The following is a 27,306-nucleotide window of genomic DNA, read 5'->3' on the forward strand; positions in this document are numbered from 1 at the left end:
TTAGATATTTTGTAGAACGGCATTCTGAAATGTGCTATCCAGTACTAATAACAAGATTAAACAGAAGTTACAGGTCTGGAGGAGGAAGATGAAAGAAGTAAAATGTCATTTTCATTGTACTGTTTTAGGGTATATACTACCAACATGACTTATCAGTGTGATGTTGACCGTGATTACCTAGCTGACATAATATTTTTCAAGTTCTCTACTGAGAAGTTACTATTTTATCTCCCCTTAGTCTCTGTCTTCAGGAAGACTGAATTTAAGACAATGCCTATTTGTGATCTTATTGTAAAACCTGTTGAAATTAAACCTGCTCTAGTGAACAATAATTTGTAAACTTGTCCAAATTACTTCAGATACTATGCTTATTCTTACAGATGAGATAGTAGAAGCCCTAAAAGTTTGGGCAACTTGTTTGAAGACATAATATATAAAGGTTGAGGAATAGAATGGGAAAATAGCATTCTGCCTGAGACTAGTGTTTGATCATTTATACCACATGAATAGAGCTAAACCAAGAGCTGAATGTGTATGTGTGTGTGTGTGTGTGTATGTATATATATATATATATATATACACACATATATATTGCTCCTAGTAGTCAGTGATAATGAAAAGTCCTTCATATAATCTTGGTTTTATTTTATTTCTATTGAGTATCAGTTCAATTCAGTAACTCAGTCTGTCCAATTCTTTGCGATCCCATGAACTGGGGGGTCGCATGCCAGGCCTCCAGCAACTCCCGGAGTTCACTCAAACCCATGTCCATCAAGTTGGTGATGCCATCCAGCCATCTCATCCTCTGTCATCCCCTTCTCCTCCTGCCCCTAGTCCCTCCCAGCATCAGAGTCTTTTCCAATGAGTCAACTCTTCGCATGAGGTAGCCAAAGTATTGGAGTTTCAGCTTTAGCATCAGTTTTTCCAATGAACACCCAGGACTGATTTCCTTTAGAATGGACTGGTTGGATCTCCTTGCAGTCCAAGGGACTTTCAAGAGTCTTCTCCAACACCACAGTTCAAAAGCATCAATTCTTTGGTGCTCAGCTTTCTTCACAGTCCAACTCTCACATCCATACATGACCACTGGAAAAACCATAGCCTTGACTAGATGGACCTTTGTTGAAAAATTGATGTCTCTGCTTTTTAATATGTTATTCAGGTTGGTCATAACTTTCCTTCCAAGGAGTAAGCGTCTTTTAATTTCCTGGCTGCAGTCACCATCTGCAGTGATTTTGGAGCCCAGAAAAATAAAGTCTAACACTGTTTCCACTGTTTCCCCATCTATTTCCCATGAAGTGATGGGATCGGATGCCATGATCTTCGTTTTCTGAATGTTGAGCTTTAAGCCAACTTTTTCACTCTCCTCTTTCACTTTCATCAAGAGGCTTTTGAGTTCCTCCTCACTTTCTGCCATTAGGGTGGGGTCATCTGCATATCTGAGGTTACTGAGATTTCTCCTGGCAATCTTGATTCCAGCTTGTGCTTCTTCCAGCCCAGCGTCTCTCATGATGTGCTCTGCATAGAAGTTAAATAAGCAGGGTGACAATATACAGCCTTAACGTACTCCTTTTCCTATTTGGAACCAGTCTGTTGTTCCATGTCCAGTTCTAAGTGTTGCTTCCTAACCTGCATACAGGTTTCTCAAGAGGCAGATCAGGTGGTCTGATATTCCCATCTCTTTCAGAATTTTCCACAGTTTGTTGTGATCCACACAGTCAAAGACTTTGGCATAGTCAATAAAGCAGAAATAGATGTTTTTCTGGAACTCTTTTGCTTTTTCAATGATCCAGTGGATGTTGGCCATTTGATCTCTGGTTCCTCTGCCTTTTCTAAATCCAGCTTGAACATCTGGACATTCACGGTTCACGTATTGCTGAAGCCTTGCTTGGGGAATTTTGAGCACTACTTTACTAGTGTGTGAGATAAGTGCGGTAGTTTGAGCATTCTTTGGCATTGCCTTTCTTTGGGATTGGAATGAAAACTGACCTTTTTCAGTCCTGTGACCACTGCTGAGTTTTCGAAATTTGCTGGCACATTGAGGCAGCACTTTCACAGCATCATCTTTCAGGATTTGGAATAGCTCAACTGGAATTCCATCACCTCCACTAGCTTTGTTCGTAGTGATGCTTTCTAAGGCCCACTTGACTTCACATTCCAGGATGTCTGGCTCTAGGTCAGTGATCACACCATCGTGATTATCTTGGTCGTGAAGATCTTGTTTTGTAGTTATTCTGTGTATTCTTGCCACCTCTTCTTAATATCTTCTGCTTCTGTTAGGTCCATACCATTTCTGTCCTTTATTGAGCCCATCTTTGCATGAAATGTTCCTTTGGTATCTCTAACATTCTTGAAGAGATCCCTAGTCTTTCCCATTCTGTTGTTTTCCTCTATTTCTTTGCATTGATTCTGAGGAAGGCTTTCTTATCTCTTCTTACTATTCTTTGGAACTCTGCATTCAGATGCTTATATCTTTCCTTTTCTCCTTTGTTTTTCACTTCTCTTCTTTTCACACCTATTTGTAAGGCCTCCCCAGGCAGCCATTTTGCTTTTTTGCATTTATTTTCCATATAGTTCTTTTATAATATTAGTTTTAGGTATACAAAACAATGCTTCGATGATTTTATAGATTATACTCCATTTAAAGTTACTGTGAAATAATGGCTTTATTTTCTTGTTCTGTAAAATACAGCCTTGTTGCTTATTTATTTCATAGAAGCAGATTGTATATCTTAAATGTTTACCCCTATCTTAGCCCTTCTTCCCAGAGAAGGCAATGGCACCCCACTCCAGTACTCTTGCCTGGAAAATCCCATGGGTGGAGGAGCCTGGTAGGCTGCAGTCCATGGGGTCCCTAAGAGTCAGACACGACTGAGCGACTTCACTTTCACTTTTCACTTTCATGCATTGGAGAAGGAAATGGCAACCCACTCCAGTGTTCTTGCCTGGAGAATCCCAGGGATGGGGGAGCCTGGTGGGGTGCCGTCTATGGGGTCGCACAGAGTTGGACATGACTGAAGCGACTTAGCAGCAGCAGCAGCCCATCTATGTTGTTGCAAATGGCAGAATTTCATAGGCTCTTTAACAGTTCAGTTCAGTCCCTCAGTAATGTCTGACTCTTTGCGAACCCATGGACTGCAGCACCCCAGCCTCCCTGTCCATCACCAACTCCTGGAGTTTATTCAAACTCATATCCATTGAGTCGGTGATGCCATCCAACCATCTGATCCTCTATTGTCCCCTTCTCCTCCTGCCTTCAATCTTTCCCAAATTCAGGGTCTTTTCAAATGAGTCAGTTCTTCGCATCAGGTGGCCAAAGTATTGGAGTTTCAGCTTCAACACCCATCCTTCCAATGAATATTCAGGACTGAAAACCTTTAGGATGGACTGGTTGGATCTCCTTGCAATCCAAGGGACTCTCAAGAATCTTCTCCAACACCATGGTTCAAAAGCATCAATTCTTCAGTGCTCAGCTTTCTTTAGAGTCCAACTCTCACATCCATACATGACTACTGGAAAAACCATAGCCGTGACTAGACAGACCTTTGTTGGCAATGTAATGTCTCTGTGTTTTAATATGCTATCTAGGTTGTTCATAGCTTTTCTTCCAAGGAACAAGCGTCTTTTAATCTCATGGCTACAGTCACCATCTGCAGTAATGTTGGAGCCCCGAAAATAAAGTCTGTCACTGTTTCTACTGTTTCCCTATCTATTTGCCATGAAGTGATGGGACAAGATGCCATGATATTAGTTTTTTGAATGTTGAGTTTCAAGCCAACTTTTTCACTCTCCTCTTTCACTTTCATCAAGAAGCTCTTTAGTTCCTCTTGGCTTTCTGCCATAAGGGTGGTGTCATCTGCATATCTGAGGTTGTTGATATCTCTCCCGGCAATCTTGATTCCAGCTTGTGCTTCTTTCAGCCCAGTGTGTCTCATGATGTACTCTGCATATAAGTTAAATAAGCAGGGTGACAATATACAGCCTTGACGTACCCCTTTCCTGATTTGGAACCAGTCTGTTGTTCCATGTCCAGTTCTAACTGTTGCTTCCTGACCTGCATACAGATTTCTCAAGAGTCAGGTAAGGTGATCTGGTATTAATCTGTAAGAATTTCCCACAGTTTGTTGTGATCCACATAGTCCAAGACTTTGGCGTAGTCAATAAAGCAGAATTAGATGTTTTTCTGGAACTCTCTTACTTTTTCAGTGATCCAACGGATATTGGCAATTTGATCTCTGATTCCTCTTCCTTTTCTAAATCCAGCTTACCATGGACAGAGTTTCATGACATTGTACTGGAGGCAGGGATCAAGAGCATCCCCAAGAAAAAGAAATGCAAAAAACAAAATGGCTATCTGAGGTGTTCTTACAAATAGCTGTGAAAAGAAGAGAAGTGAAAAGCAAAGGAGAAAAGGAAAGACATACCTGTTGGAATGCAGAGTTCCAAAGAATAGCAAGGAGAGATAAGAAAGCCTTCCTCAGTGATCAGTGCAAAGAAATAGAGGAAAAGAATAGAATGGGAAAGACTACAGATCTCTTCAAGAAAATTAGATACCAAGGGAATATTTCATGCAAAGATGGGCACAATAAAGGATGGAAATGATATGGACCTAACAGAAGCAGAAGATATTAAGAAGAGGTGGCAAAGAATACACAGAACTATGCAAAAAAGATCTTTATGACCCAGATAATCACAATGGTATGATCACTCACCTAGAGCCAGATGTCCTGGTATGTGAATTCAAGAGGGCCTTAGGAAGCATCACTATGAGCAAAGCTAAGGGAGGTGACAGAATTCCAGTTGAGCTATTTCAAATCCTAAAAGATGATGCTGTGAAAGTGCTGCACTCAATGTGCCAGCAAATTTGGAAAACTCAGCAGTGGTCACAGGACTGCAAAAGGTCAGTTTTCATTCCAATCCCAAAGAAAGGCAATGCCAAAGAATGATCAAACTACCGCACAGTTGCACTCATCTCACACGCTAGTAAAGTAATGCTCAAAATTCTCCAAGCCAGGCTTCAGCAATAGGTGAACCATGAACTTCCAGATGTTCAAGCTGAATTTAGAAAAGGCTCTTTATAGTTCACTATTATTTTATTGTGTGTGTATGTGTGTATGCCATATCTTCTTTATCCACTCATCTGTTGATGATCAAGTGCTTAGGTTGCTACCATATTTTACTATTGTAAATAATGTTGTAAACATTAGGGTGCATGTGTTTTTCATTTTTCCAGATACATACCCAGGAGTAGAATTGATAGATCACATAGTAGTTCTATTTTTAGTTTTCTGAGAAACTTCTGTACTGTTTTCCATAGTGACTGCATCAATTTACATTCCTGCAGAGTACAAGTGTTCCCTTTTCTCCACATCTTCATAAGTATTTATTATTTGTGATTTTTTTCAATGATAGCCATCTTGACATGTGTGTGGTGATATCTCATTGTGGTTTTGATTTGCATTTCTTTGCTGATTGACAGTGTTTAGCTTTATTCATGTGCCTTTTAACCATATTTTTTTGGAAAAAATATCTTTTTAGGTCTTGTGCCCATTTTAAAATTGACTTGTACTATTTTATGAGTTGCATGAGCTACTTTTTGTGGGTTTGATCCTTGGGTCAGGAAGATCCCCTGGAGAAGGAAATGGCTTCCCACTCTAGTATTCTTGCCTGGGAAATCCTATGGAAAGAGGAGCCTAGTGGGCTGTTTTCATGTGTTAATGGCCATCATCACAGATTATTTTTTAAATATTTTTCTAATTAAAATTCTCACTGTGTTCATCTATTCTTTTGCCTAATTCAGTTGGCATTCTTATTACTACTGCTTTGAACTCTTCCTGGCTATTTATTTCTGTTTCATCAGTTGTTTGTTTTCCCAAGGGGTTTTTTCTTATCCTTTCACTTGAAATAAACTCCTCTTCTCATTTTGCTTAAATTTCTATGAAATTAGATGGAACAGTTACCTATGGAGTCTTGAAGGGGTATCCCTGTGTGGGTGTGTCCCTGTACTGTCTGCAGGTGCCCACTGGCTGTCTTGGGGGAGCTGGATCTGATGTGAGCATGAATCTTGTCTTTTCCCAGGGTGTTTTGGTGGCTATCATTTTGTAAAGAGGTGGGGATGAAGGTGAAGGGGCTGTGGCCAGTGCCTGTTGTGAGCTGGGCTTCTCCACTGCTCATCCACCAGAGCCAGCGACTGGGGGTGTGGTTGGGGCCCACACTGCTGGAGCAGAAGCCCAGAGCATTGAGTCTGAGCTGCTCTGTGTCCTCTAAGTATTGGGGTATTGCCCACTCCCACCTGTTTCCCCTGCCTCAGGGGTTCTGGGCAGGGGCTGTAGCAGCCACAGCAGCGAAGTGTGGGACCACTTCATGACAGTAATGGCAACTCCTCTCCTATTCAGATGCTATTCAGATCTAGACCAGTTTTGTCCTTCACAACTGAGCCTTCCCTTGGCTGCAGCAGCCCTCGCCCCAGCGTAGAGGTCCATTGTGAAGCATGCAGGGCTGGAGCAGGCACTTGTAGGCTGGGGTGGTCATGAGAAACCAGCTAACATCCTGTACAGTTTCATTCTTCCCTCACTGCCCTGCTTCTGGAGTAAGCAAGTGTATGTGTGTGCTCCTTGTGGGTGGATTCCGGACTTTCCACAGCTCTCCTTTTAGTCCCATGAGCCCTCCAACCAGCCAGAGGGACTTGTCTTCTCAGTGTTGAATCCTAGAGTTGGGGTACCCAATATGTGGCTCGAATTGCTCACTTCCCATAGAGGATCTCCCAGCCCTTATAATCCCCCTCCCCTTTTGAGTCCTAGCCCAGCAGCACAGGTCCTGACTTGATCTCGTCTTTTCCTTTTCTGCTCAATCCTGTGTGTATTTCTTAGACTGTTAGTTGTAACGAGTCTTTCTGCCAGTCTCCAGTTAGTTTTCAGTGAGAATTGCCTTACGCATAGATGTATATTTGATGTATTTATGGGGGGAGGTGAGTTCCGTGTCCTCCTGCTTCTGTCATTTAGTCTCTCCTTTCTTGGTGTGGCTTTTAAAGTGGCATTCAAACTAACTGGAAATGGTAAGGGACCAATATTCTAGTACATTCCATTTTGGGTTCCCAAAGATCAATTATTTGTTCTGAGGTGACACAAGACTCTCTTTAGTCTTCAGGAAGCTTCTTGGAGAAATAGTCTTTGAAATTTTTTTTACTATGAATGTATATGGACTAAACTATCCAGTGGTTCAGTCAATCCATGTATTTTGATAATATTTATTATGTTTGTAATATGTAACATTTCAGAAAATATTTGTTTATACTATAAGGAATTATAGAAATGCAAGAAGTAACACCTAGGACTTTCTCTTCTGTAAATGCTTTGTCAAGGGGTAATGGGGAATAAATGAAAACTTGTACTTTGTTGTCTATGGTAGAAAATCATGTATATCAAGCTACAGCTCTGTACAAATATGCCAAGAAGCTCAAATAAGTTAATAGTATTTGAAAAGATTAATCATGTGGGCTGTGCTCTACCACAGTCTATGTCACACTAAAAATATAATTTATTTATATTCAGATTCATTTAGTCCAGATCCTAAGGGACTACACAGGGATAAAGAAGATGGATATTTCCTCATAGATCATTATATCTTCCCCTTTTATTCTCACTGATGCTAATGTGGCCATTGTCTTATACCTGGACATTATATAACTTATTAGTCTGTTTTATTGCCACATCTAATATCCCACCATATGTTAGGTTTGCTTTCATGAGACACCGCTTTTATGAGTCTCCTCCTCAAACCTTTGGTATCATTTTGTCCTGGGTATGAAGGAGTTGATTATCTGACCCCAGACTCTTCCTGTTTCTATTTCACAAGTAGTTATAGCTAGGCAGATATATTTATTTCCCAGTAGGCAATGGCACCCCACTCCAGTACTCTTGCCTGGAAAATCCCATGGACAGAGGAGGCTGGTAAGCTGCAATCCATGGGGTCGCTAAGAGTCGGGCATGACTGAGCAACTTCACTTTCACTTTTCACTTTCATGCGTTGGAGAAGGAAATGGCAACCCACTCCAGTGTTCTTGCCTGGAGAATCCCAGGGACGGAGGAGCCTGGTGGGCTGCCATCTATGGGGTCGCTCAGAGTTGGACACGACTGAAGTGACTTAGCATAGCATAGCATCCTCTGAGCATTTAGAGCTTTATCTTTGCTCACTATATTACCTCACCTTACCTTACTGTCTCCAAGTGGATTCTGTCCATCTCCCACAGGCCTGTCAAGAGTCTCACCTCTGAAGTCTTTCCTTAAATGGTCTGCAGTGATTTCTCCTTATTCTAAAACTAAATAAAAGAAGCTCCTATTACTCATTCTGCACTGCAATATTGCAAATAGCTAAGCATTTCCACATTGCTTTTTCATCCTCCACTACTCCATACTAGTTAAAAAGACAAAATCCAACTACATTACCATGGCAATCTGTTGCGAAGCAGTGTCTCTCTTTACTAGCTCTCCTGAAGTTTTGTGGAGACTTAAGAAGGTCATGCCTAAAGACCAGTGAGGTCCTCAGAAGATGACTAGTTTAAAGCTTCCCCTAATTATTTTCCCTTTTGAATAGACATAGATAATAATGAATACGCTTTGATTAAGGGTATATGTGACTTTTTAGTGATGACAGGCCCAATCAGGATTGAGTGAATTTTCTTTTGGTCAACAATATTCACAAATATTCCAACTTTTCTGTAAATGTTATGTACTTGTCTCAGACTACAAGCTTAAAACTTTGGGAACTTGAAAATAAACTTTTCTACAGGCACACATCAGGCTGTGGAATGGCTACTGCAATAGGGTCCCCAGATCCTCATTCAGGAATGAAGGACTGAGAGCACAAGCTGCTGAGAGTGCGGCAGGCCCTCGGCTATCAGCCACCTTCAGGGGTTTCTCCGTGGCAGAGAACAAAGTTGCCCAAAGTCCTACATCTTTCCTGGATGGACAGCATCTCATAAAAGATTGTCCTGGGCTTATAAAGGCCTGGGCCTCTAAATGTGAGCATCCCTGAAGGATAATTTTATCTTTAGAGCTCCTATAGGTATCCCACCCAGGTAGCATTGCAACTTGACTTGTCCCTCTGCCCATTTCTATGTGCTTCTCTTCTGTTCTACAGTTGAGGGTCCCAAGAGCACTCTTAAAAAAAAAATACACAGATCAAGTTTTTCAGAAAGCAGGGACAGAAAGAAACACAGTTAACATGATAATCTCTCCCTTTTGCTTATTACTGTCTCTTTAAGAACTAAACCCTTTTAGCCTATGGAGTAGGACATGGCAGGGGTTAAAAAAAGAGAGGCATAAGCTGAATCTGAGCCTTGTTATGCAGTGTGCTATGAAAGACACTACAGCCTGAAAGATCCCAATGGACGTCAGTGCTGACTATACATCTGGTATCATAGTAATAGCATCCATGTTTCATCACCTCCCGTTTGACAATTCTTAAGGAAGAACTATCCCCATTTTACATTTATCTAACCATTTGTAAATATCTGGTTTCTTTTTTTAGAGAATTTAGATGCCAAAGTTTAGAGGTATGCCTGCTTAGAGGAAGTCTGAATGGCAGAGAAAAGGAGGTCAATCAAGCTCCCAAAAATTGATTGCACCAGGCTGCATGCTTGGAGAGTGAGGGCAGTGCAGTAATGTTTGAAAGCATGCCCACAGAGTGGGGGCCGCGAGTCTAGATGGGGTTAAGTGCAATCTCTTCTTCCCTAACTGCACCATTGTGGGTGGTAAAGAGGAGAACTGATTTTTTTTGTACTTTTATATGGATGAATGGTTGAATTTGCTCAAAGCTCTTTAAAAGGTCCCAGCAGGCATGTACAAAACAGAAGAAAAGGAACATGCTTAACTGAACCTGACTTGTATTACATTCATCCCAAACTAGCCTTCCGAGGCTCTTGTAGAAGATGAGCTCAGGGGTAAAACTCTTTCCCACCCCTAACAAAACCTCACTTAAGTTACTTGAGATGAAAACAAGGAAAAGTCTGTATTAGCACTAGAAGGTAAAGAAGAATACCATTCCATCTAGAGCATTTCTTTAAATTATTGGTAGTAAGCAAGTAGTGGAGTGAGATGGAAGTCCAGAGTGGCCACGGCCTCACTATGTGGATTAAATGCAGGGCTACTTAGGGAAAGGGGAGCTCAGTATTTGAAGTCTAAATCAGTGATGCTTTTTCCTGATATGAGTGGGCACTAGGAAGGAGGTAAAGTGTAGACACCACCTTAACGGTTAACACAGTTTGCTTAGGAAAGCCAGTCACCACCTGCACAGCAGGGCCAGTTTATATACTCACTTCCCTCAGGATGAAGTGCTAATGGAAACATTAACAGAAGAATATTGAAAAGATCTAAACTTCTGGAAAATATAAGGGTCTAGTGTTATTTCATCCAAAAAGACTCAGGTTACCTATTTATTATGCAGAATTTGCAAGTTTCTAGTCTTGTGTCTCCCTTAACACTTTTTTATAAAAGAGATATTGTTGACAATTAGTTTATCATTTCTCATTGATTCACAATTTAGCAGATTAAAGTTTAAAAATGAGATTCAGTGAAGGTAAGGAAATAGAGAAACAATTCCCTAAAAGATGCACAGAATCAGTTTGACTGTTTTGTCTAAGTGACAAATTAAAATTGATTATGAAACCTATAGAGCTCAGATATTAGGTTGCTAATGACATAGACTATTGTGTGTAGGGGGAATCTATCTTATATCTTTATGTAAAAAATCTTTCTCTTGCCTAATTTATTAAGTGTTGAATGACATTTTTAAAAAAAAGAATGTACTAGTTTGACAATAAGGTACCCAAAGTCACTCACTCGAGGCCTCAACTTAATAAAGCCTTCCCAGGGAAGCTGCTGATAGGTGTAACCAATGACTCCCTAGACTAGATTAAATCCCTTCTATGTGCTCACATAGCATTCCAAACATCCTTTAATATCACTCCTATTTCTCGTTCTTGTAATTAGTAATTGTTCCTCATTTTTCCTGCTCGGCACTAAAAGCCATTAAGTCAGAATAAATAATGTCTCTCCAGTCTAGAACATAGATAGGCATATACACTGTGTCCCTTTAAGTATCTGAAACATTTCTTATGATTTTCTTCATTTAAGACAAGACTTTTGAGAAAATATGAACTTTATAGAACAGTAAGGAAAGAGAAGCATGATAACATATACAATGGCTGCATTTATGACAGAAAGAAATGAAACTATAAATTTTAAAAATCATTAGAAGTAGTAGAATAAAATGAACACTGAAGGCCATTCTTAAACTCTCTCAGATTGCAGATGGCAGGAGCCCACCTTAAGTTGGAGACTAATGCAGCTCAAATCTTAAGACAGTGGCATGTTACAGAGGCACATGTCTAGATTCAAAACTGAATAAGAAGGAATTACATCCTTTGTAATTACTCTACTCTTCGAAAGCCATGGTCCACAGCAACACTTATTGAAATCTGCTCCCTCAAACTACCCACCACTCTGACACAGTCCACACCTCTACTGGGTACACTCTCCTGTTCATTGCTTCCCACCTCCTTACTTTCTTTGTCTTTGATTCTTTCTTGGGGAAATGGCTCAGTTCATCTCAGTACAAAAATAATAAACCTTACTATAGACTTGTCCCTTCTTTTCCCTTTAGGCAAAAGCATTTACAGGATTTTTTTCTGGTGGGTCAGAAAAGAACAGAGGAGGAGGTCTTTTTCCTAGACTGTTAATTTTTATATTGTTATAGATAGAAGTATGTCTGTTTGCTTATTGCTTTTCTTTCCTTGTTATAGTATTTTCCTGAACATCTGTTCTGTCCCCCATATCTATATTTCATCCAGATAATATCTCCTCTCTCATCATTTATCTGTCATGTACCTAAGAAGTGGGTGGTTAAGAATCAGGCAAGTATATTCTGTCATTCTACAAATCCTTTCAATATTCTTTCCCCCATGGTGCTCGCTTTTGGATATCTGCAGCTCTGGCACATGGCTTGCAGCTAGGCATGGCTTATAGCAGCTTTTATATCCTGTTCCAGCAGAGAATGATCAGGCCCTTGAGATCAGCTGGTGTGGATTCCTAAGCAGGCAATCTGGTTAAGATGAGAAGAAAATTCATGTGTGTACAGTTATATCCCGAGGAGGTAATACATCTGAGCTTAGGCTGGGCCTCTTTGACTCATAGCATTGGGAAAGTGGTGGTTCATGGGGATAGTTTATCTTGCTTCAGAACTTAGTGCCAGAAACATTCCTGGACTCATGTAGAATAAGGCCATGGTAGATTCCAGAAACCTAAATTACTAGGCCTTTTAATTTCTGTAAACATTTTGTGGGCAACACTGATGTGGTCTGTTGTATATGGTTACAATGTAGTAGTCTCTCTAGGAGGCCACAGAGTTTATTGCTTTACACAGGTTGTTCATATTATGAAGCCTTTGGGATAGCGATTGGAAAGAATACTCAGGGTTGAACTAGACTGTTGGCCTCATGCCAGTAGTCTTGGATAAAATTACTTTCCCCTTATGGGCCAGCACTGGAATTAAAACATGGTTCATCTGCCCCATGATAGCATCTCCTATTCAACTGGCTTTGATACATCAGGAATCCATGATTGTTGTTATTTTTGTTATAAGGCAGGGGCCAGATTTGTCCCCACTCTCTCTCATCCTGTCTATAGACTCAGTTTCAAGGTGTCCAGGGTTTTTTAAGAAGTTGAATTTTCAGTGAACTCATCTCATTCGGACCTTGGAATATTGTCATGTTCTTTGTACATTTCAATATCGTATTATAAACTGGTTTCTACAGTGGTGAACTTCCCTGGTGGCTCAGACAGTAAAGTGTCTGCCAGGTTCAATCCATGGGTAGGGAAGATCTCCTGGAGAAGGAAATGGCAACCCACTCCAGTATTCTTGCCTGGAAAATCCCATGCACGGAGGAGCCTGGTAGGCTACAGTCCATGGGGTCACAGAGTTGGACACGACTCAGCGACTTCACTTTCTTTCTTTTTCTACAGTGTTGCCAAAATGTCATAACACAATGAACTGACTTCTCAAATCTTGCTTAGAAGGCAGTGTTTCCTCAAACACTGGGGAGCCTAGTATAGCAAATAAGTTCATAGGCTTTAGTTTCTTGCCCAGTTTCTGATCTTTAGGCCCAGTTTCTGATCTTGTTCTCTGATCTGATCTTGTTCTCTAAAACATCCTGATATTCCATAAGTGATTGAAGGAAGTTTTAGATTCCTAACCTAAAATTAGAAGGTGATGGGAATATTAAGTGCCTGAGGTATTATCATGTGTTAATAATGGTGCTAAACTAATGATTCTTCCTTCTTAGCCCTTGTCTTATGAATTCTCAAATTAAAATTGTTATTCAAAGAGCACAGGAAGTAACTTTCACTGGCCAAACAGTTGATTGGTCAATGTTCAGCTCACTAAAATAGTACAAATAAGCTCTTTGCATGTCTTTCCAGGTATCTTTCGACTTTCTAGTTTCGCATTCCAATTCCCTATGAAAAAAGGGGAGTGATGCTATGTCAAAATTCTATACAGTGTTATCACAGGTTATAGTATTGTATTGTTTCAGATCAGTTCTCCTTACTTCTGAATGCCACTCCAGGAATTAAACACACTTTTACATCCCCTAGTTAACATACAACCCCTAGTTAAAAAGGGATATCTGTACTATTTGTACCCAAGAAGAGAGCCAAGACTAGCACATTTACTTCAAGATATCTGAAACTTCCCTTCCCATAGAGGAGTTGGCACCTATCTTTACATATATGTTACCATTTAATTGTATTGCTTTCTCACTTGGCAAAGAAAATCCAATATGGCAAGACCTCCTTAACAGAGGAGGCCAGCTGTGTGCTGGGAACTCTGTGGTCACCAGTTCTTGATTCTCTCTCTGGGTGGGTGCCCGGCAACAGCAATGACCCCAGACTGCTCGTGATAGGAGAAGCGGGGCCATAACTTGTTCCCTCGCTCTTTCTACTTCTGTACATCTTCTTACTAGGAGACAGAGAAGTGATTGGTGAAGTTTTACGGGAGGATTTAGCATGTCTGCTTAGGTTCAATTCCAATGTACCATTTCCATCTTACGAGATTGGATAAGCCATGCAAATCCACTGTGAGTTAATGGGCAAGATAATACCCAGCTTATAATAGGTCAAGACAAATGGTCATTTACTGTTCCTTGATCAAGCAGTTCACCTTTACCAATCCCTATAACATACCAGGAACTGTTTTTCTGCTGCTGCTAAGTTGCTTCAGTTCAGTTCAGTTCAGTCACTCAGTCGTGTCCGACTCCTTGTGACCCCATGAATTGCAGCACTCCAGGCCTCCCTGTCCATCACCAACTCCCGGAGTTCACTCAGACTCACGTCCATCGAGTCAGTGATGCCATCCAACCATCTCATCCTCTGTCGTCCCCTTCTCCTCCTGCCCCCAATCCCTCCCAGCATCAGAGTCTTTTCCAATGAGTCAACTCTTCGCATGAGGTGGCCAAAGTACTGGAGTTTCAGCTTTAGCATCATTTCTTCCAAAGAAATCCCAGGGCTGATCTCCTTTAGGATGGACTGGTTGGATCTCCTTGCAGTCCAAAAGACTCTCAAGAGTCTTCTCCAACACCACAGGTCAAAAGCATCAATTCTTCGGTGCTCAGCTTTCTTCACAGTCCAACTCTCACATCCGTACATGACCACTGGAAAAACCATAGCCTTGACTAGACGGACCTTTGTTGGCAAAGTAATGTCTCTGCTTTTTAACATGCTATCTAGGTTGGTCATAACTTTCCTTCCAAGGAGTAAGCATCTTTTAATTTCATGGCTGCAGTCACCACCTGCAGTGATTTGGGAGCTGCAAAAAATAAAGTCTATCACTGTTTCCATTGTTTCCCCATCTATTTCCCATGAATTGATAGGACCAGATGCCATGATCTTTGTTTTCTGAATGTTGAGTGTTAAGCCAACTTTTTCACTCTCCTCTTTCACCTTCATCAAAAGGCTTTTCAGTTCCTCTTCACTTTCTGCCATAAGGGTGGTGTCATCTGCATATCTGAGGTTACTGATACTTCTCCCAGCAATCTTGATTCCAGCTTGTGCTTCTTCCAGTCCAGCGTTTCTCGTGATGTACTCTGCATAGAAGTTAAATAAGCAGGGTGACAATATACAGCCTTAACGTACTCCTTTTCCTATTTGGAACCAGTCTGTTGTTTCATGTCCAGTTCTAACTGTTGCTTCCTGATCTGCATACAGATTTCTCAAGAGGCAGGTCAGGTGGTCTGGTATTCCCATCTCTTTCAGAATTTTCCACAGTTTATTGTGATCCACACAGTCAAAGGCTTTGGCATAGTCAATAAAGCAGAAATAGATGTTTTTCTGGAACTCTCTTGCTTTTTCCATGATCCAGCAGATGTTGGCAATTTGGTCTCTGTTCCTCTGCCTTTTCTAAAACCAGCTTGAACATCAGGAAGTTCACAGTTCACGTATTGCTGAAGCCTGGCTTGGAGAATTTTGAGCATTACTTTACTAGCGTGTGAGATGAGTGCAATTGTGTGGTAGTTTGAGCATTCTTTGGCATTGCCTTTCTTTGGGATTGGAATGAAACCTGACCTTTTCCAGTCCTGTGGCCACTGCTGGCATATTGAGTGCAGCACTTTCATAGCATCATCTTTCAGGATTTGAGACAGCTCAATGGGAATTCCATCACCTCCCCTAGCTTTGTTTGTAGTGATGCTTTCTAAGGCCCACTTGACTTCACATTCCAGGATATCTGGCTCTAGGTGAGTGATCACACCATCGTGATTATCTGGGTCGTAAAGTTCTTCTGTGTCTTCTTGCCACCTCTTCCTAATATCTTCTGCTTCTGTTAGGTCCATACCATTTCTATCCTTTATTGAGCTCATCTTTGCATGAAATGTTCCCTTGGGATCTCTAATTCTCTTGAAGAGATCTCTAGTCTTTCCCATTCTGTTGTTTTCCTCTATTTCTTTGCACTGATCACTGAGGAAGGCTTTCTTATTTCTTCTTGCTGTTCTTTGGAACTCTGCATTCAGATGCTTATCTTTCCTTTTCAAGTCTCTTCTTTTCTTCATGTCCAGTTAGAACTGGACATGAAACAACAGCTATTTGCAAGGCCTCCCCAGACAGCCATTTTGCTTTTTTGCATTTCTTTTCCATGGGGATGGTCTTGATCCCTGTCTCCTGTACAGTGTCATGAACCTCAGTCCATAGTTCATCAGGCACTCTATCAAATCCAGTCCCTTAAATCTATTTCTCACTTCCACTGTATAATCATAAGGGATTTGATTTAGGTCACTTCAGTCGTGTCCAACTCTATATGACCCCATAGACCACAGCCCACCAGGCTCCCCCCTCCCTGGGCTTCTCCAGGCAATAATACTGGAGTGGGTTGCCATTTCCTTCTCCAATGCGTGAAAGTGAAAAGTGAAAGTGAAGTTACCCAGCTGTGTCCGACCCTTAGCGACCCTATGGACTGCAGCCTACCAGGCTCCTCTGTCCATGGGATTTTCCAGGAAAGAGTACTGGAGTGGGTTGCCATTTCCTTCAACTTTTCCCCAAAGACATATAATTCTGTGTTGTAAATAACATGGCCTTGCTTCAGAACCCCAGAGGCTTTCCCATAAACTCTACAATGAACCATTCTTACCATTGACTACATCAGGACTGCTGAATCATCTAACTGAAGATGTAAAGTTGCTTGCATCATATTCTGGACGTGCCAAAGCATACCTTTCTGCTCCAGGCTCCACTTTAAAACTGGCAACCTTTTGTATCACCTAGTTTATGGAGCAGACCACTATCTAAGATAAGGAATTGCTGTCTCCAGGATGCAGAGAGGCTGACCAAGCACTGTGCTTTCTTCTTCTTGGCAAAGTATGTAAGATGCAGCAATTTGTGTTTTACTTTGGAGATACCTAGGTGCATTCCTGGTCAATAGAACTCTAGAAACTATTAAAATTAGATTCCTGAATCTTATAAAGATTCCTCTCTTGCTTTCCAGAAAACATGGTTCTTATCAAAGCCTTCAGTATACTAGTCAGCTCATACATCTTGCCCAATCAGTATGTTTTCATGGGTATAATGGATCAATGTGACTCTCTTTACATATTCATATGATCCAGATCTCCTCTGACTATATTATGATAGCATGGAAGAGTTATCATGGTTTATAATTGCATTTTCTTGTCCATTCTATGTGAATGTTTCACCTAGGGCTATTTTTGATACCCTTTCCTGAATTGGATAGGAAAAAAACTACACTTAACTAAGCAATGGCTGTCTACAATTTACTCATTAATTGGCTCTCGCAAAGATACTACGTCCAGCACAATAGCCACAGTTATGGTTTCTACTTGGCTGAGTTTACAATAGTATGCAGTCATTTTCAGGATACATCTTTGCCATAATATGAATCACCCCATAATCTACTTTGGCAACACAAGCATTACAACTTTGCTCAGAATGGATAATCATTCTCTTTTTAATTGAGCTATAGTTGATTTACAATATTATGTTCCCAGATATACAGGATAGTGATTCAATATTTTTACAGATTATACTCCATTGAAAGTTATTTCAAGGTAATGAGTATAATTCCTTATGCTATACAGTATATCCTTGTTGCTTTTCTATTTTATATGTACTGACTAGTTTGTATCCATTAATCTCATACCCCTAACTTAGTCCTCCCCCTTTCCTATCCCCTATGGTAACTGCAAGTTTGGTTTCTCTATCTGTGAGTCTGTTTCTGTTTTGCATGTATATTCTTTTGTGTTATTTTTTTATATTGTGCATATAAGTGATCTCACATGTCTTTCTCTGACTCATTTCATTAAGCATTATGTTCTCTGGGTCCATCTACATTGTTGCAAATGGCAGAATTTCATTCTTTTTATGGCTGAGTAATACTCTACATATATATGGATTATTATAAATATTCCTATATATGAATTTATCGTCTATGATGGACATTTGGGTTGCTTCCACATCTGGGCTATTGTAAATAGTGCTGTTATGAACATTAGGGTGCATATACTTTTTTGCATTAGTGTTTTCATTTTGAGTATATACCTAGCAGTAGAATTCCTGGGTCATATGGTACTTCTATTTTTCAGTTTTTTGAGAAAACTCCATACTGTTTTCTACAGTAGCTATAGCAATTTGCATTCCCACCAATAGTACACAAGGGTTCCCTTTTCTTCATATCATCTCCAGCGTTTGTTATTTGTAGACTATTTAATGATAGCCTTTCTGACAGGTGTAAAGTGATAGCTCATTGTTTTTATTTGAATTTTTCTAATAATTAGTGATGCTGGGCATCTTTTCATCTGTGTGTCATCTTTGGAGAAATGTCTATTCAGGTCTTCTATTCAATGTCTGATTGGGTTGTTTGTTTTTTGATATTGAGTTGTATGATCTGTTTATATATTTTGGGTATTAACTCCTTGTCAATCACATCATTAGCAAACATTTTCTCCCATTTTTGTAGATTATCTTTTGGTGTTTTGTCAGTGGTTTCCTTTGCTTTGAAAAAGCTTATAAGTTTAATTAGGTCACATTTGTTTATTTTTCCTTTCATTTATCTTGCCTTAGGAGACATATCTAAAAAAATATTGCTATCATTTATGTCAAAGAGTGTTCTGCCTGTGTTCTTTCTTAGGATTTTTATGGTTTCAGGCTTTAAAATAGATTAAAGATCTAAATTTATGTTTGTACATAGCGTGAGGTAATGTTCTAATCTCATGTTTTACATGTAGCTATCTAGTTTTCCCAGCACCACTTGTTGAGACTTTTATCCATTGTACATTCTTTTTACACCATCTCTAGGCTTCTAAGTAAGTGCTACTTTAGCAGCGTGTTTGTCCTAGTCCCTGGAAGGGTGGGACATATTTTAAATCTTGTGTACCCAAGTCAACTATTCTTATCCAGTTATATATTCCAGTCAAAGAAGGCTCAAAATCCAATCTCTAGGTACTGTCCTGGCACATGCTGACTAATACTTATAATTTCCTATAGTTATAATCTCTTTCTTCCCTGTGACCCTGACATCCTAGCCATTTTATAATGGAATAACCCTAATTATACATCTGGGGGAAGTTTCTAATGAGAGCTCTGCCACCTTGTATAGGAGAGGATTATATAGTGCCTTCTCACAGAATGAGAGTAGAGGTGGCTGATGCTGCTGCTAAGTTGTTTCAGTCTTGTCTGACTCTGTGCAACCCCATAGATGGCAGCCCACCAGGCTCCACTGTCCCTGGGATTCTCCAGGCAAGAACACTGGAGTGGGTTGCCATTTCCTTCTCTGATGCGTGAAAGTGAAAAGTGAAAGTGAAGTCGCTCAGTCATGTCCGACTCTCAGAGACCCCATGGACTGCAGCCTACCAGGCTCCTCCGTCCATGGGAGTTTCCAGGCAAGAGTACTGGAGTGGGGTGCCATTGCCTTCTCCGGAGTAGAGGTGGAACTAGCTCCATAAAGGACAGTTGCACCGTCTCTGGAGGCTCAAAGGACTTTAGGGTAGTCCAAAGAGCCACAGTGTACAGGAGGTATCCACCCAGATTTTCCTGTCCTGTATCAGGTTTCTTGGTTTTCCAAACCAAGGCTCTAGCCGTAATATAGATTTACTTGGCTGAGAGTTCAATCGTCTTTGAAGCTCAGTAATCCTAACGTTCAGATCTTTAGTCTCTTCCTTGGCTTCATCCTATCTTTCACAACAGGAGATAAGAGCCTCTTTGAAAGTAATTAATCTAAGACAGACTTCTGCCCTCAAATTTAGCTTTTAATTGTCTGTTAATCACTCTTATTTTCTCATGATCTCTCTGCAGAGTATCAAGTCATCTTTTAAAAAAGGTAAATGTATAGCCAATCCCAAGGGTATAGAGGAACAGTGCACCTAAAGACCAAAGTCTGAATCACAGCAATACCCAGGGTGTTCTGCCAACCACCGTATTTCCCTAAGTGACCACTGGTGAACTATTTAGTAATAGAGCCGCCACCTTATGCCATGGATTATCCATGTCCCATATTCCACTTGAGATGGGGTCATCCTTACCACTCTGGTAATGAATAATCTGTTTTCAAAATCCCATCTTCGCTCCTTCCTGCTTTTTTAGACCACTCCTAATATTATATCAATTGTGTTGCTTCTAGAACTTTGGGAAGCATATGCTAAGATGGAATTAATAGTAAAAGAGAATTACTGTGAAAGATAAAGGAAGGAGAGAGCAGAATTAGTCAGAGAAAGACTTCAGGCCATGATCAAGGTCTTATACCTGTGAAAGAACAGGACAGTGAAAAAAGATGGGGAAAGGAAGAGCCTGAAACTATGATGCAACTCTGAGAATGCCCTGGGGCTCCCAGCCTAGCTAAGATTAGCTAGAGGAAAGTCCCATGTTGGGCTGAAATGTCTTGGGTCTAGTATTATTGCCATGTATGTGTTCAGTCATTGGCTGGGACTGCTCAGGAAGAGTGTGACCCTGGCTTGAACTCTTCAGTGGCTCCTATGGCAACTCCTTACAACGAGTGCAGATTCTTTCCCTGAGGGAAGAATGAACATCCTTGCTGTTATATGGCTTGATACACAAAACAGAACAAAAACCTATGACATGATGCTTCCAGGGGAGACATATGACAACTTAAGCATTATTATTTTTCAATCAAAATTCAAAAGCAACGAAATATTCCCTAGAACTTAATGACATGATTCTTTTTCACTTATGTTTTTACTATTGAAGTGTAGTTGATGTACAATATTATATTAGTTTCAAGTATATAACAAACATAATGTTATATCCTGCAACTTCATATCTAGGTTGGTCATAATTTTCTTTCCAAGGAGTAAGCGTCTTTTAATTTCATGGCTGCAGTCACCATCTGCAGTGATTTGGGAGCCCCCCAAAATAAAGTCTGACACTGTTTCCACTGTTGCCCCATCTATTTGCCATGAAGTGATGGGACCAGATGCCATGATCTTAGTTTTCTGAATGTTGAGCTTTAAGCCAGCTTTTTCACTCTCCTCTTTCACTTTCATCAAGAGGCTTTTTAGTTCCTCTTCACTTTCTGCCATAAGGGTGGTGTCATCTGCATATCTGAAGTTATTGATACTTCTCCCGGCAATCTTGATTCCAGCTGTAAATAATATGCCAATTGTAAACAGAGTTTTACTTTTCTGATTTAAATGCCAAGCAGTTCTTTTTGTTATTTAATTGCTCTGGTCAAGACTTTCAGTACTATGTTGAAACAGTGGAGTGGTGAGAGCGGGCATCATCGTTCATGATCTTAGAGGGACCACTGAATATGATGTTAGCTGTAGTCTTATCATATATTGCCTTTATTAAGTTACATTCCCTCTATATTCACTTGTTAAGAGTTTTTTACCATGTATGTATGGTGAATTTTGTCAAGTGATTTTCAGGTATCTATTGAAGTGAAATAATTTTTATCCTTCATATTGTTACTGTGCTGTAGAAATCAGTTTGCAAATATTTTATTGAGGATTTTTGTATCCATATAATCACAGATAATGGTCTGTACAGTACTTTCTTTTCTGGTAGTGTCTTTGTTTAACTAGGGTATCAAGAAATGATGCTGGCTACATAAAATGTATTTGGACATGTTCTTTCATCTTCTATTTTTTAAGAGTTTGAGAAGGCTTTGTAGGAATTATTTTTCAATGATTAATAGAATTTACCAGTAAAGCCATCTGGTCCTAGATTTTTTGGGGGAGGTACTTGACTACTGATTCAATTTCCTTACTAGTAATCAGTCTGTTCAGATGGTCTATTTCTTCATGAGTCAGTTTTGGTAAATTGTGTTTCTAGGAATTTATCCTTTTTAGAAGGTTTACTTTGTTGACTTATAATTGTTTAAAGTAGTCTCATTTGATCATTTGTTTATCTGTTGTAATCTTTCCTTTTTCCTAATTTTACTTGAGTCTTTTCCCTTGGTTTGTCTAGCTAAAGGTCTCTTCAAGAAATTAGCTCTAAAACACAAACAAACAAAAAAAGAAACCAGCTCTTAGTTTCATAAATCTTTTATCTTTAGTCCATATATTTTGCTCTAATCTTATCCTTGATTCTATCAGTGTATTTTTAGTTTTCTAGTTCTTTGAGATGTTAAGTTAGGTTGTTTTGAGATCTTTTATGGTTTTTTATGTTTATTGCTATGAACTCCCCTCTTAGAATTACTTTTCCTATACTCCATAGTTTTGGTGTATTGTATATACATTATCTTTGTCTCAATTTTTTTATTTCTTTAGACCCATTGGTTATTCATTAGCATGTTATTTAATCTCCACATATTAGTGTGTTTCTAGTTTTCTTCTTGTAACTGGTTTCTAATTTCATACCATTGTGTGGGAAAAGACGCTCAATATGATTTCAATTGTCTTGAATTTATTAAGACTTTTTAGTGGCTTAACATATGTTCTATCTTGGAGAGTGTTCCATGTGTTGGGGAGCTACCTGTATTCTCTTACTTTGGGATGGACTGTTCTGTAAATGTTAAGACTATCTGGCCCAACATGTCATTTAAGGCCAGTGTTTCATTATTTTCTGTCTCATTGATCTACCTATTGATGAAAGTGGGGGTATTTAACTGCTGTAGTATTATCGTATTGCTATTAATATTTATCTTTTTAAATCAGTTACAATTTGTTTTATATATTTATGTGACCCTGTGTTAGGTGAATAAATATTTTCAAATGTATGTCCTCTTGTTGGATTGATCTCTTTATGATTAAAATGTGACCTTCTTTGTCTTAAAGGCTATGTTGTCTGATATAAGTATAGCTACCGAAGCCTTCTTCAGTTTACATTTTCAGGGAATATTTATCCATCCCATCATTTTCAGTCTTGACATTTGTGCCCATAAAGCAGAATATAGAGTTTTTTTTTTTAATTCACCAGCCACTCTCTTTTGTTTATTCTTTTACATTTGAATTATTTGTTGGTAAGTGTGGACTTATTATTGCCATTCTTTTTTCTTTCTAAACAAATAATTACTGCATTCCTTCTTTCTCTCTGGTGATGTGATGATTTCCTGTAGTATAACACTTAGACTCCATTATCTTTTGTGTATCTACTAGAGGTTTTTATTAGTGGTTAACAAAAAATATTTTATGCAAATCTTACAACAGTAAATTATGTTGAATTTGAATGCATTCTAAAGCTCTACAGTTTTACTCTCCCAATGTTTCATGTTTTATTAATAACTATCAAAATTTGTATCCTTTTATCTTGTATAGCCATTAACAAATTATTGTAGTTATTTTGTACTGTTTTTGTCATTAGCTTTTGTACTGTCATATAATTTTGTAATTATAAGTAATTAACCTACCATCAATACATTAGTTTATTCTTAATTTTAACATATATTTAGCTTCACCAGTGAAATGCATACTTCCTTATATTTTTATTTTCCTAATTAGAACCTTTGTTTCAGCTGAAAGTCATCTCCTCAACATTTATTGTAAGGCCAGTCTATTGATGGTAAACTCCATCTTTTTCTTGCCTTAAAAGCTCTTTCTCTCTAATTCCGAGGGACAGCTTTGATGGATAGAATCTTGGTATCTTTTTTTCCTTTTGGGGCTTTGAATATATTATGTTTTTCCCTTCTGGCCTTCAAAATTTCTATAGAAAAAAGCTGTTGAGGATCTTCTGCTATGTAAAAGGGAACCCACAGGGTTTTTTTTTTTTCTCTCATTAGTTTTAAGATTTTCTCTTTGTCTTTGACTAATTGTAATGTGTCTTAGTATAGATCTTTTTAGGTTTCCCTCATTTGGAACTCTCTGGCCCTCCTGACTCTGGATGGCTGTTCCCTTTCCCTTTATATCTTCTCCTCTGGGGCCTGTTGATCATGAGCCCCTTTAGCTCTTTGTTCCTTTTCATTCTTTTTGCTCCTTTAATTGGATGAGTTCTACCACTCTGTTTTCCAGTGACTGATCCTTTCTTCTGCCTCATCTAGTCTGCTGTTGAAACCCTTGATGTAAGTTATTGTATTCTTCAGCTGGTGATTTCTGTTGGGTACTTGTATTTTCTATCTCTGTTGAAATTCTTACTTTGTGTATTCTCCTAAACTCAGTGAGCATATTTATGACTAATTTTGAATTCTTTGTCAAAGAAATCACTTACCTGTATTTCATTGGGTATTTTTTTTCTGGGGTTTAATCTTGAAATTTAGAACATATTTATCTGTTTCTTCATTTTGACTCTTTGTTGGTTTCTCTGCCTTAGACAAAGCAGCCACCTCTCCTAGTCCTTAAGGACTAAGCTTGTGTAGGAGAAAAAGCTTTGTGCTCAGCCCTGTCCTAGATCTTTGGTGCCTTTCAATCCTTTGTAATTGCCCTAGCAATTTCTTTTTGTTTTTAGTGACTCCTAATCCTTGAGGGTGTGCCAAGATCTATAGTGTCCTAAAAGGAAGGATATAAGTCAGCAGCTTTTAAAGTAGGAAAATATACCTCTTTCAGGGGAAGACTGGGAGATGAACATTTCTGGGCACTCCCTCTGCACTGAGCCCATAACCAGTTAGAAAATGTTTCTTTGTTTGCTACTGTCCTGTTGGACATGTTCATATGTTCTGGACATTCCTACTGCTTCTACACTGTGCTCTAGATACACAGCTGATTTAAAAACTATTACCCTCCTATGGGACTCACACACAAACAATGCTGGCCCCTCGAACCAGCTAAGAAGGCACACCTCCCAAGTGACAGCCACAAAACTAGGGTCGCTTACATGTACATAAGTTCCTTTTTAAGATATTCTAGGGACCTTACAATCTGTAATCTAGGGAGATTACAAATATGGTGCCTGCTAGCTCCCCCATCTCTGGAGCACTGAAGTTGACCCCTAGTTGCATGTGAAATTAGAAGCCTGCTCCTCAGACTTAAGGTAAGCAAATAAACCTCTTTCACAGAAAGATTGGTACACTTCAGGCAGTTAGAGTGATGTCAGCATCATGGCAATGTAAGATGTTGCCTTTGTCTCTCTCTTTCAGTCTAAAACCATTAAAACACCCCTACCTCAACAAAGGTTGCTCTGCCCAACACATTAGGATACCAGAGTTACTTACATCTATACTGGACTGGAACACATAGAAGAGGCAGAGCCAGATGAACAGTCAATGCAGAGCATGCAATTTCAGGCCATGGCAGCTGAGCCCAGTAACAGCAGGGGAGATAGTGGGACATGAAACACAAGCCTTCCAGCTCCAGAGACACCTGCAATTCCCTCCTACCCACAGTGATGGAGCCCACAACCTGATGGCACTGGGGGAAACTCTGGAAGAGGTAATGGAGTGTGGGAAATACCTATTCTCAAAACATTTTCTTCAATGCCACCTATTGAAAAAGACTCCTAATTACTAACAAGTTGGATTGTTAGAATCCAGTAAAAAATGTTTTACCCAAAGAAATTATTCCCTACTTTCAAATCTACCAGCACAGGAAAAATTCATAAAGCATCATGAAAAGTCTGGAAATATAGTATCAGAAAAAGAAAGTGACAATTCTCCAAAAACCAAAGTTAAAGTCACAGAATATTGCAATTTAACTGATGGAGAATCCAAAGTAATTGCCATAAGGAAACCACAAGAAGAACCAAACAAATCCTAGAGCTGAGAAACCCAGTAAATGGGCATATATTCTGGGAAAACCATAATTCAGAAAGATAAATGTACCCCAAAGTTCAGTCCATGGAAGCAGCCTTTATATCCAACAGAAGAATGGATAAAGATGTGGTACATATAGACAGTGGAATATTAGCCATTAAAAATAATGTCATTTTTCAGTGACATGGATGGACCTAGAGATTGTCATACTGAGTGAAGACAGAAAAATGAATAGCATATGATATCACTTATATGTGGAATCTAAAAAAAAAATGGTACAAATAAACTTACTTAAAATATAGAAGTAGAGTCTCAGATGTAGAAAACAAACTTATGGTTACCCGGGGGGAAAGGAGACAGGAGGGATAAATTGGGAGATTGACATATATACACTACTGTATATAAAATAGATAACTAATAAAGATCTACTGTATAGCACAGGGAAGTCTACTCAGTACTTTGTAATGGCCAATATGACAAAAGCATCTAAAGAAGAGTAAATATAGGTATATGTGTAACTGACTCACTTTGCTATACAGTGGAAACTAACAGCACTGTAAATCAACTATATTTTATTTTATTATTTTTAACTTTAAAATATTGTATTGGTTTTGCCATACATCAACATGCATCTGCCACGGGTGTACACGTGTTCCCCATCCTGAACCCCCCCTCCCACTCCCTCCCCATACCATCCCTCTGGGTCATCCCAGTGCACCAGCCCCAAGCTTCCTGTATCCTGCATTGAACCTGGACTGGTGATTCGTTTCTTATATGATATTATATATGTTTTAATGCCATTCTCCCAAATCATCCCCCCGTCCCTCTCCCACAGAGTCCAAAAGACTGTTCTATACATCTGTGTCTCTTTTGCTGTCTCACATACAGGGTTGTCGTTACCATCTTTCTAAATTCCATATATATGCATTAGTATACTGTATTGGTGTTTTTCTTTCTGGCTTACTTCACTCTGTATAATAGGCTCTGGTTTCATCCACCTCATTAGAACTGATTCAAATGTATTCTTTTTAATGGCTGAGTAATACTCCACTGTGTATATGTACCACAGCTTTCTTATCCATACATCTGCTGATGGACATCTAGGTTGCTTCCATGTCCTGGCTATTATAAACAGTGCTGCGATGAACACTGAGGTACATGTGTCTCTTTCAATTCTGGTTTCCTCGGTGTGTATGCCCAGCAGTGGGATTGCTGGGTCGTATGGCAGTTCTATTTCTAGTTTTTTAAGGAATCTCCACACTGTTCTCCATAGTGTCTGTACTGGTTTGCATTCCCACCAACAGTGTAAGAGGGTTCCCTTTTCTCCACACCCTCTCCAGCATTTGTTGCTTGTAGACTTTTGGATCACAGCAATTCTGACTGGTGTGAAATGGTACCTCATAGTGGTTTTGATTTGCATTTCTCTGATAATGAGTGATGTTGAGCATCTTTTCATGTGTTTGTTAGCCATCTGTATGTCTTCTTTGGAGAAATGTCTAGTTCTTTGGCCCATTTTTTGATTGGGTCATTTATTTTTCTGGAATTGAGCTGTAGGAGTTGCTTGTATATTTTTGAGATTAGTTGTTTGTCAGTTGCTTCATTTGCTATTATTTTCTCCCATTCTGAAGGCCGTCTTTTCACCTTGCTTATAGTTTCTTTTGTTGTGCAGAAGCTTTT

The 27,306-nt window shown here is 39.4% G+C and overlaps 1 long non-coding RNA gene across 5 annotated transcripts in view; it reads right to left on the reverse strand.

The window, feature by feature from the left end:
- Nucleotides 1-27,306, reverse strand: part of LOC147364379 (uncharacterized) — a 259,350-nt gene that overhangs the window by 14,409 nt on the left and 217,635 nt on the right. For 3 of the 5 annotated variants that reach the window (XR_015134431.1, XR_015134427.1, XR_015134430.1), the window contains exon 3: nucleotides 8,211-8,317. The exons of the other annotated variants lie outside the window; for them this stretch is intronic. This is a non-coding gene — a long non-coding RNA (uncharacterized LOC147364379). The remainder of the gene's footprint in view (nucleotides 1-8,210; nucleotides 8,318-27,306) is intronic. 5 annotated transcript variants of the gene reach the window in all.

The sequence above is a fragment of the Bos grunniens genome, chromosome 10 (genome assembly GCF_055505025.1).
Source record: "Bos grunniens cultivar Pamir isolate PY7600 chromosome 10, Bosgru_T2T1.0, whole genome shotgun sequence".
Taxonomy (NCBI): domain Eukaryota; kingdom Metazoa; phylum Chordata; class Mammalia; order Artiodactyla; family Bovidae; genus Bos; species Bos grunniens.